This window comes from Delphinapterus leucas, chromosome 7, assembly GCF_059928025.1.
Source record: "Delphinapterus leucas isolate spDelLeu-1000000601 "Yukka" chromosome 7, BTC_Dleu_Yukka2, whole genome shotgun sequence".
NCBI lineage: Eukaryota > Metazoa > Chordata > Mammalia > Artiodactyla > Monodontidae > Delphinapterus > Delphinapterus leucas.
This window is the reverse complement of record NC_143135.1, coordinates 96,871,402-96,879,661: the sequence shown is the minus strand read 5'-3', so window position 1 is coordinate 96,879,661 and position 8,260 is coordinate 96,871,402. Positions and strand designations below refer to the sequence as shown.

Genomic DNA, 8,260 nt, shown 5'->3' with positions numbered 1-8,260 from the left:
CTGAAAAGCAGAGGAAATAATATCTCACCTTGATCAGAAGATCTCTCGAAATCCCTTAGATCGTTGCTCAAGGGCTATAATTCCTCACTAAATGGCCTCTACAAATGAAAAATTTTTTCCCGTTTCATCTGTCAACTAAAATCTGAGGCCTAATAAAAACGAACGAAATTGAGTTATTTGTAGTGAGGTGAATGGACCTAGAGTCTGTCATACAGAGTGAAGTAAGTCAGAAAGGGAAAAACAAATACCATATACTAACACATATATATAGAATCCAAAAAAAAAAAAAATGGTCATGAAGAACATAGGGGCAAGACGGGAATAAAGACGCAGACCTACCAGAAAATGGACTTGAGGACACGGGGAGGGGGAAGTGTAAGCTGGGACGAAGTGAGAGAGTGGCATGGACATATATACACTACCAAATGTAAGGCAGATAGCTAGTGGGAAGCAGCTGCATAGCACGAGGAGCTCGGTGCTTTGTGACCGCCTGGAGGGGTGGGATGGGGAAGGTGGGAGGGAGGGAGATGCAAGAGGGAAGAGATATGGGGATATATGTACATGTATAACTGATTCACTTTGTTATAAAGCAGAAACTAACACACCACTGTAAAGCAATTATACTCCAATAAAAACCTTAAAAAAAAAAACACAAAAAAACCCCCTGAGGCCTAGGGTAACAGGCAAAGTATAGGCTTTGGAGTCTGAAAGACCAAAGTACAGATCCAGGCTGCCATTTACTAGACCCTGGGATATATGACTTAACCTCTCCAGGCCTCGCTCAGATCTCTTATCATCAAAATAATGACAGCTACTGGCACCACAGTTAATGCATAGTAAACACACGATCACCCCCCTTCCGGCTTGAGTACCAAAGAGCTCCCCAAGCCCAGAACAGCTACGCAGCTCAGCTCTTTCTCCTGGATTTCCTGTCTCACCTTTTCCTCCCTTTAGGAAAAGATGGCTTTGTCCATTCCCTACCAACTAATGTGCTATTAGTTTTCTCTTGTGGACAGATATTACCTCTGAATTATAAGTGGAAAGACTGAGACGTAGGGAAAAGCGCGGGGGAGGTAGTAAATAAGGAGACAAAGCCTTAGGCCAGACCCTGTATTTCTGCTCATTAACCAGTGAGCGCTGCCCTGGGTTGGAGACCCTCTTCCCCTACCTGTCTCTCCGCATTCGGCCGTTCTGTTGTATCTCTTACAATACTGGATCTGTTAAATGCTGTATATTCCATTTGTCAACGCAGGGATGATTCACAGCAAGATTGGGTTATTACAAATTCAGGAGGCACTACATACACGGCTGTCATGTTTCAGTTACCCTTTCTCTCGATTTAATAAAATTTGCCACACTAATACAAAGCCATCTTTTATCGTTTTCCCTTCAGTTGTAACAACTTGTCCAGCTCCCTCCTGCTAATTGAAGGAGGAGAGGATGCAGCAGCTCACTGGAAAGCGAGTTTCCAGGGAGGCTGTCATCTTTGCAGCCACTTAGCTGAGGTTCTTATGGACCTTTAACGGCCCTCTCCTCCATGACAGGAGCCCTAATGAGGTCAGCAGCTGATGGCCACACGGCAGGCAAAGCCCTGCTTGGCGCAGCCCAGGTACCTCCACCCGCTGGCAGGAGAGCAGCACAGCACTCCCCCTGGGCTGGATGACGTGGGCTCCGCAGTCTGTCCTCCCACGCCTGCCCCAGCATCACTGCCTAGGCCCTGATGTGTGTGACAGCCTCCCTGGCAAAGGGTCCCCAACAGAATAACGGGGATTGGGAGGTGGGCAGTTAGAGAGGACCTCCTCGCCCCATCCCCGCCGCCCCCCGCCCCGGGTGAAGCAGATAACCGGAAAGGGGGAGGAGGTGGGAGAAAAGGAAATGGAAAGGGAAAGAGGAACTGTAAACAAAGAGCCGCCCTTGTCGAAGTCCTGAGATGGGTCCAAAGCAGCCCGCTTCCGGAAGGCCCACGCTTCGTTCGTCATCCCACTCGGGAGCCTTTAGGGAGCGAGGCAAGGAGAAGGGCGCCTGTCTTCACTGAGAACATCTACCTCCGCGCCGGTCCCCCATCTGTCCAGCTAATTACCTGCTACGGCAGCCGGGGCCACTGCCCTTTAACAAAATAAGGAGGCGCGGGCGAGCGGGCGCATTATTATTCCGGGCGCGGGCGGCCTCCCCTGGCGGGGTGGGCAGGCACCGGCAGACTGTGGCTGCAGGAAGCCCAGGGACGGGGGCTACAGCGCCCTCAGGGCAGCGTGGGGAGCCGGCCCCGTCCTTCCCCAGGAGACAGCTCCTCTCTGGGTCCTAAGACCCTTTCCCTCCGTGCGCTTCGACCCCACTCCTAGCGCGAAGTCTGGGAATCAAAGCAGGTCAGGCCGAGGTCAACTCTAGGGCGGGGCTTGGGGCCGGGCGGCCCCTTCCCGCCCCTCGGCTCTGCTCGCCCCGCTGATTAGCATTCGGCGGCCGTCGCCTCTGCCTTCCCCCGGCCGCGCCCCGGATTCCCCGGCCCTCTCGCCGCGAGCGCACACTAATAAGTTTCCAAATGGAAGCCGGCGGGGCCGGTTGCAATAAAAGGCAGAAGCTCCGCTCGGGCGCTTCAATGAGAGCATTTTCCCCCGTAACAAGGGGCTGGATTCAGCTGCCTGCTGCCGTCTGAGCGGGGCCAGTTGCCAGAGTAACGAAAGCCTAGCGCACACTTGGGGAGAGGGAGCAGGCGGGGGCTCCAGCGCGCGCTGCCGCCGTCCGTGCCCAGGCCCTGGAGCCCTTCCTCAAGCCCACAGTCCGTTCTTCCTGAGCAGCGGCTGCCCCTCCCCAACTTTCCACTCTGCACGGGCTCTTACGATCCTGCCCACACCGCACACCCCCGCCCCCAGCCTCTGAAAGGTTCTCTGGGAGCTTGTATTACACCTGAGACACACCTGGAGCACCTAGTCCGCGATGGATAATGTGCCAGGCCCCCCGGGAGTCAGCCGGGAGTCAAAATGGACCGTAGCTGTGCTCATGGCAGGCCTGGGCAGCAAAACTGACCCCTGGTATGGTAGGTGCCAGAACTGGCACAAAAGCCGATGGGGATTCATGTCTGTCTGAACACCAGGTGGGCTTTTCTGAAGCGCAGGGAGGAATTCAGAGCTAAATAATCCGGAGCGCCCCGTCTGATTTCCTTGGATGGAGAAGGACCAGAGGACAGAGTTCCAGAAATGCTGGGGTCTGCTAAACTGAGGGAGGAGGCCAGCTGCGTGATGAACAAAGCCCACATGCCCCTCATAACCACAAGAGGGCTGCTGCTGCTCTCCCCCAGCCCCCAGCCCCCAGCCTAAGCGTGGCCAAAACTGAACCTAGCTTTTGGTCCTCAGTTTTCAGAAGTTCCCATTTTACTCTACAAAGGCATGGTTGTCATCCACCCTGCTTTCCTCCCAGGGTCCTAAAAATATAAGGAGTCCCTTATCTCCTTTTACAAGCTTCTCCTTGGGCACCAGGTTCACCCAGGCCCCAGAAGTTGTCCCCTAGAGCCCAGAGAAACTGGAGTATGGGGGAACCTGGAAGCAACCCCCAGGATCTCACAGCTCCTGTCCCAAAGCTAGGCTGAGGGCTTCAGGGCAGCTGCCTTCCAAACGGCCATGTGCTGGTATCCTAGGAGAAACTAGGTCCAAAAGCAGTGCTTACTGGCCAAGCAATCCTTAAGCCACACGGGAAAAGAGGACAATAATAGACACTGTCCATATGTCCAATACACGGAAAGTCGACTTCCTTTGTAACCGACAAAGAAGAGGTTGTGCCTTCGGGGAGGGCGAGGCGGGGAGGCCCACTTCCCCAGCCCAGCTCCCGGGAGCTGGGCCAGCTGGGTCCCTGCCTGCATGACTGACATCTCAATAGGCACATGCATCCCACAGCCCAGTGGTCATAATGCATCTACTGCACCCACATGAAGTCAGAACAGGGCCTGTGTCCACGGTGAGGATCGCCACTGCCACAAAGCAGGCAGGCCACACATATCTGGGGACTGGCTGCCCATCCTGCTGCCCCAGACCTGGCTCCTCCCTTCTCCACAAATGACACTCCCCATGTCCAATCAGCACAGAGTCCTATCAATTCTCCCTTCTAGAAAATCTTTCAGATTTGTCCACTTCCAGACCTTAGTTTAAGCCACACACGTTTCACACTAATGTCTGCAGTGCCCTCGTGGTTTTTCTGCCTTCTGTTCAGCTACCGAGAGCAGCGGTCCCCAACGTTTTTGGCACCGGGACTGGTTTCGTGGAAGACAATTTTTCCACGGACCGACCGGGGGTGGAGTGGTGGGGAGGGGGTGTTTTCAGGCAGTAATGCGAGTGATGGGGAGTGATGGGGGGCGGCAGATGGAGCTTCGCTCGCTTGCCCACCGCCCGCCGCTCACCTCCTGCTGTGCGGCCCGGTTCCTAACAGGTCGTGGACCAGTGGGTTGGGGACCAGAGGCTCTCAACCTGGTCCCTTTGGTATAAATCCCCGCAGTGGCTTCCTGGTGCCTTTAGTCTGACGTACGAGGCCCTTCACGATTTAATTCCTGCCAACTTCCTAGCTTCTCCCCTTGCACCCTGGTTCCAGCTGCTTGCTGTGACCCAAACACAAGTCCTCACTCGCTTCTGTGTGTTTGTTGAAGCTCTTCCCCCAGCCTCATGATACCCTACGTCCCATTCTTCCCCCAGCTGGCTCCTATACATCCTGCTGGATTCAGCTTGGACATCACCTCCTCCAGGAAACCCTCCCTGGTTCCTTGTCATCCATCCTAGGCTGAGCTCCCCACTCAAATATGTTCATCTGCTCTCTAACTAGACTGCGAGCTTCTCGGGGGCAAGGCCTGGCTCCCTCAAGTTTTCAGCAAGGCCTTATTGGCAAGTGATTCAAAGTGACTGAAAGCCAGATTTCTTAGCTCCTCCATCTGGGAAGGTCACTTAATTTCTCTGAATCACAGTTCCCTTATTTAAGTGGATAACAGTAATATCTTAAGGATCTTAGGGTTAAATGAATTAATGTGTTGAAAGGATTTAGCACAAGGTTTGACACAAGGTGAGACAGACTCTTCTCTTTACTGTTCGTATCTCCTTGGCATTCAGCACATCTGGCACGTTCTAGCCACCAACTCACAATGGCTGAGTGAATGAATGCCTGAAAGGAAGAACATGACATGGTTCTGAGTTCCCTCACCACCTGGCCAATCTCCCCTAGATAGGCTTTGGTTTGTTTGTAGCCCTTTTTGAGTGGGTCACAAAGAGCTGGTGACCAGCTGACATGCCCGTCATCAGTTGTCAAGAGTCAAACCCGGATACCTGCATGGGTGAGAAGGCAGGAGAAAGCAGCACAGGCGGGGCTGCAGGTGGGTGCCTGTCTCTGGGTCATCTCAGGGCTTGAGGGAGGAGAAAGGGAGCCATGGGGATGGTCAAGGTCTATAGAAAGAGACTTCACCCAGATCTCCTCGTCTGCTGTTTCCTGACCCCTGGAGATACATGTGCTGCCCGCTCTGTGTGGTCCGAGAGACCATTTCTATGCGTGAGACCCTCTCACAGCGTTTGCCATTGCTGGGACAGGGGATGCCCAGAACAGGCTCCCCAGCTTCCCAAGTGGCTCTCCAGCAATGCCAGGAGCTATCAGAACTGATGCTTCCTCTGAGGTGGGGAGGGGGGGTTGCCTAGCCGGTGGGTGGGTGAGTAGGCAAGAAAGCCAGGTAGGAAGCCTAAAACAGGAGGCAAAGAAGAGACAGAGGGGCTTGAAGCCCGGGCGGGGCAGCCTGGATGCAGATCTAGAACAAAGAGCGGGAAGCCGCCCTCAAAACTTCTGAACTTCGGGCTTCCCTGGTGGCGCAGTGGTTGAGAGTCCGCCTGCCGATGCAGCGGACATGGGTTCGTGCCCCAGTCCGGGAAGATCCCACATGCCGCGGAGCGGCTGGGCCCGTGAGCCGTGGCCGCTGGGCCTGCGCGTCCGGAGCCTGTGTTCCGCAACGGGAGAGGCCATGGCAGTGAAAGGCCCACGTACCGCAAAAAAAAAAAAACTTCTGAACTTCAAAGTGGGCCGAGCTGATGACCTGCAGTAACCAGCCCTCTCCTGACTGCCCTCAGCCCAGGGTCTGCTCCTGTTTCTGCTCCAAAGCTACTGCTAAACTAACACACCATTGTAAAGCAATTATACTCCAGTAATGATGTTTAAAAAAAGGTGCTTCTGCCTGGAGCCCCTGCTCCACCCACCCTCACCCTGAGACCACACACCAGGGAGCTGGACAGGCTGACTCCCTCCCTCGCTGGTTTGCAATTTTAATTCCTCACCTTCCTAAACAGCCAAGATTTATGGCACACTTGACAGAAATATTTAATTTTCCAAATGTCTATTATTCAAAGGCTGTGGAAATCTCCAGACCTAACATTTCTGCATTAATATCCATCTAGCACTGAGGCCAAATAAAGATCTTCCCAGAGACATGGAAGGGGGAAAGGAGGAGTGTAATCCTGCAGAAAGGAAGGGCCCCTACACAAACCCCCACGAAGCTCACACCATCCCTACCAGATGCACCAAGTCAAACATCGAAGCTTTTTTTTTTATCATCATTATTAACATGAGCAAATGCTTATTATGTGCCAGGTATTGCGCCAAGCAATTTTAACAGCCAGGACCTCATTTAATCCTTACAACCCTACGAGGTCGCCACTATAATTATAATTATCCCATTTTTCAGATGAGGAAACTGAGCCATGCAGGCATCAAGATCACCCAACCAGACCCCCAATGTCACTAACTCTCACCCACAGTCAGGCTGTCTCTTTTGTATACATAATGGAAATGCTCTCTTTCTGTCCAGTGGTATAACTATTTCTATTTCCAGTGGAGCTAACTATTCAACTTAATTCTCTATCTCAGTAAGTAGATTCATTGATAAAGTCAATGTGTACATGTGTGTAAGGACCCTGCTATACATGGAGCACTGCTGTGGGCAAAACAAATGTAAAGTCAGGTCGCCTGTGGACCATGATCTGAAAATCTGGAAAACTGGGCACATGGGCAAACAACGCAGCATCGACACAGGTAGTACCGTAATACCACCCAGCTAGGGGCCTCAACTCTACAGAGATAAAGAAGGAAACGGAAAGGACTCAGAACAAACAAGGGAGACCCTCGTGGCCGCCACTCTAAGCCTAAATCCAGGAGAGTTTATTCCCACCAAGTGCAGAACAGGGAAGAGGAAAAGGGAGGCCGACAAGCTGGCAAAAGTGAGAAGAGACAACCGACGAAGGAGGAGAAAAGAGAAAAATCGCAGAAAGTGGATAAGGAACCTAAGGAGTTCAGCTGTGGGGGGGAAACAAACTATCCCACCAGGCTCTGGAGTACTGGCTCCTTAGCACACAGGGTAGTAGCTAACATTTACGATAACAACCCTGAGGAATGAAAAAATGAACCAATTTTGTTCTGAGTACACTGGTTAAGAAAGCATGCATACTTTTTTTTTTTTTTTTTTGCGGTACGCGGGCCTCTCACCGCTGTGGCCTCTCCCGTTGCGGAGCACAGGCTCCGGACGCACAGGCTCAGCGGCCATGGCTCACAGGCCCAGCCGCTCCGCGGCATGTGGGATCTTCCCGGACTGGGGCACGAACCCGTGTCCCCTGCATCGGCAGGCGGACTCTCAACCACTGCGTCACCAGGGAAGCCCAGCATGCATACTTTTAGTCACACTTTGTTTATGTCCATTTGGATGGAAAGAGTTCATTAAAGTGGCCAAAATGTTTTTTTTTTTAAGTTTTGGTCCTTAAAGAAGTGAGTTACATTCTGTAACTGGTTCCGTAATTAAGTACCACAGCCAGTCAGGACCGGGAGCTCCTGGCGGACGAGAAGATTGTCTGGCCCTCTCTGCTCAGGGCCCAGCACAGGTAAGGACCCAACGAGGGATGACAGTCCTATGGCTGCTCATGCCCACATGCCTCATTCACACTGAGAAGGTAGGGGAAGCCAGGGAGTCCGTGCCCCTCTCCCCCAAAGCCAGTCCTGGGAAGCCGGAGACCTCATTTCCCAGTTCCCAGGAGGCCAAGCTTAGAGCAGAATTGCCACCACCTAGCCCACGGGGGCCTTTGCTAACCCCTCCGCGTCACCACTCCCAGACTTCTCTAGAAGGAGTCCTAATCAAAACTGTCAGCAGATAATAGGGGAGGTTTCTCTATTTCCCTTTGCCTAGTCCTAAATGGGTCTAGTCACTTGCTGCCTGGAAAAGTGACAGAAAAATTAAACGAAGCAAAAAGATGAGGCCCCATCACCA

General features: G+C 52.8%; 1 protein-coding gene across 1 annotated transcript in view; it reads right to left on the bottom strand.

The window, feature by feature from the left end:
- Positions 1-8,260, bottom strand: part of LOC149748825 (uncharacterized) — a 122,223-nt gene that overhangs the window by 69,993 nt on the left and 43,970 nt on the right. The gene's annotated exons all lie outside the window — the stretch shown is intronic.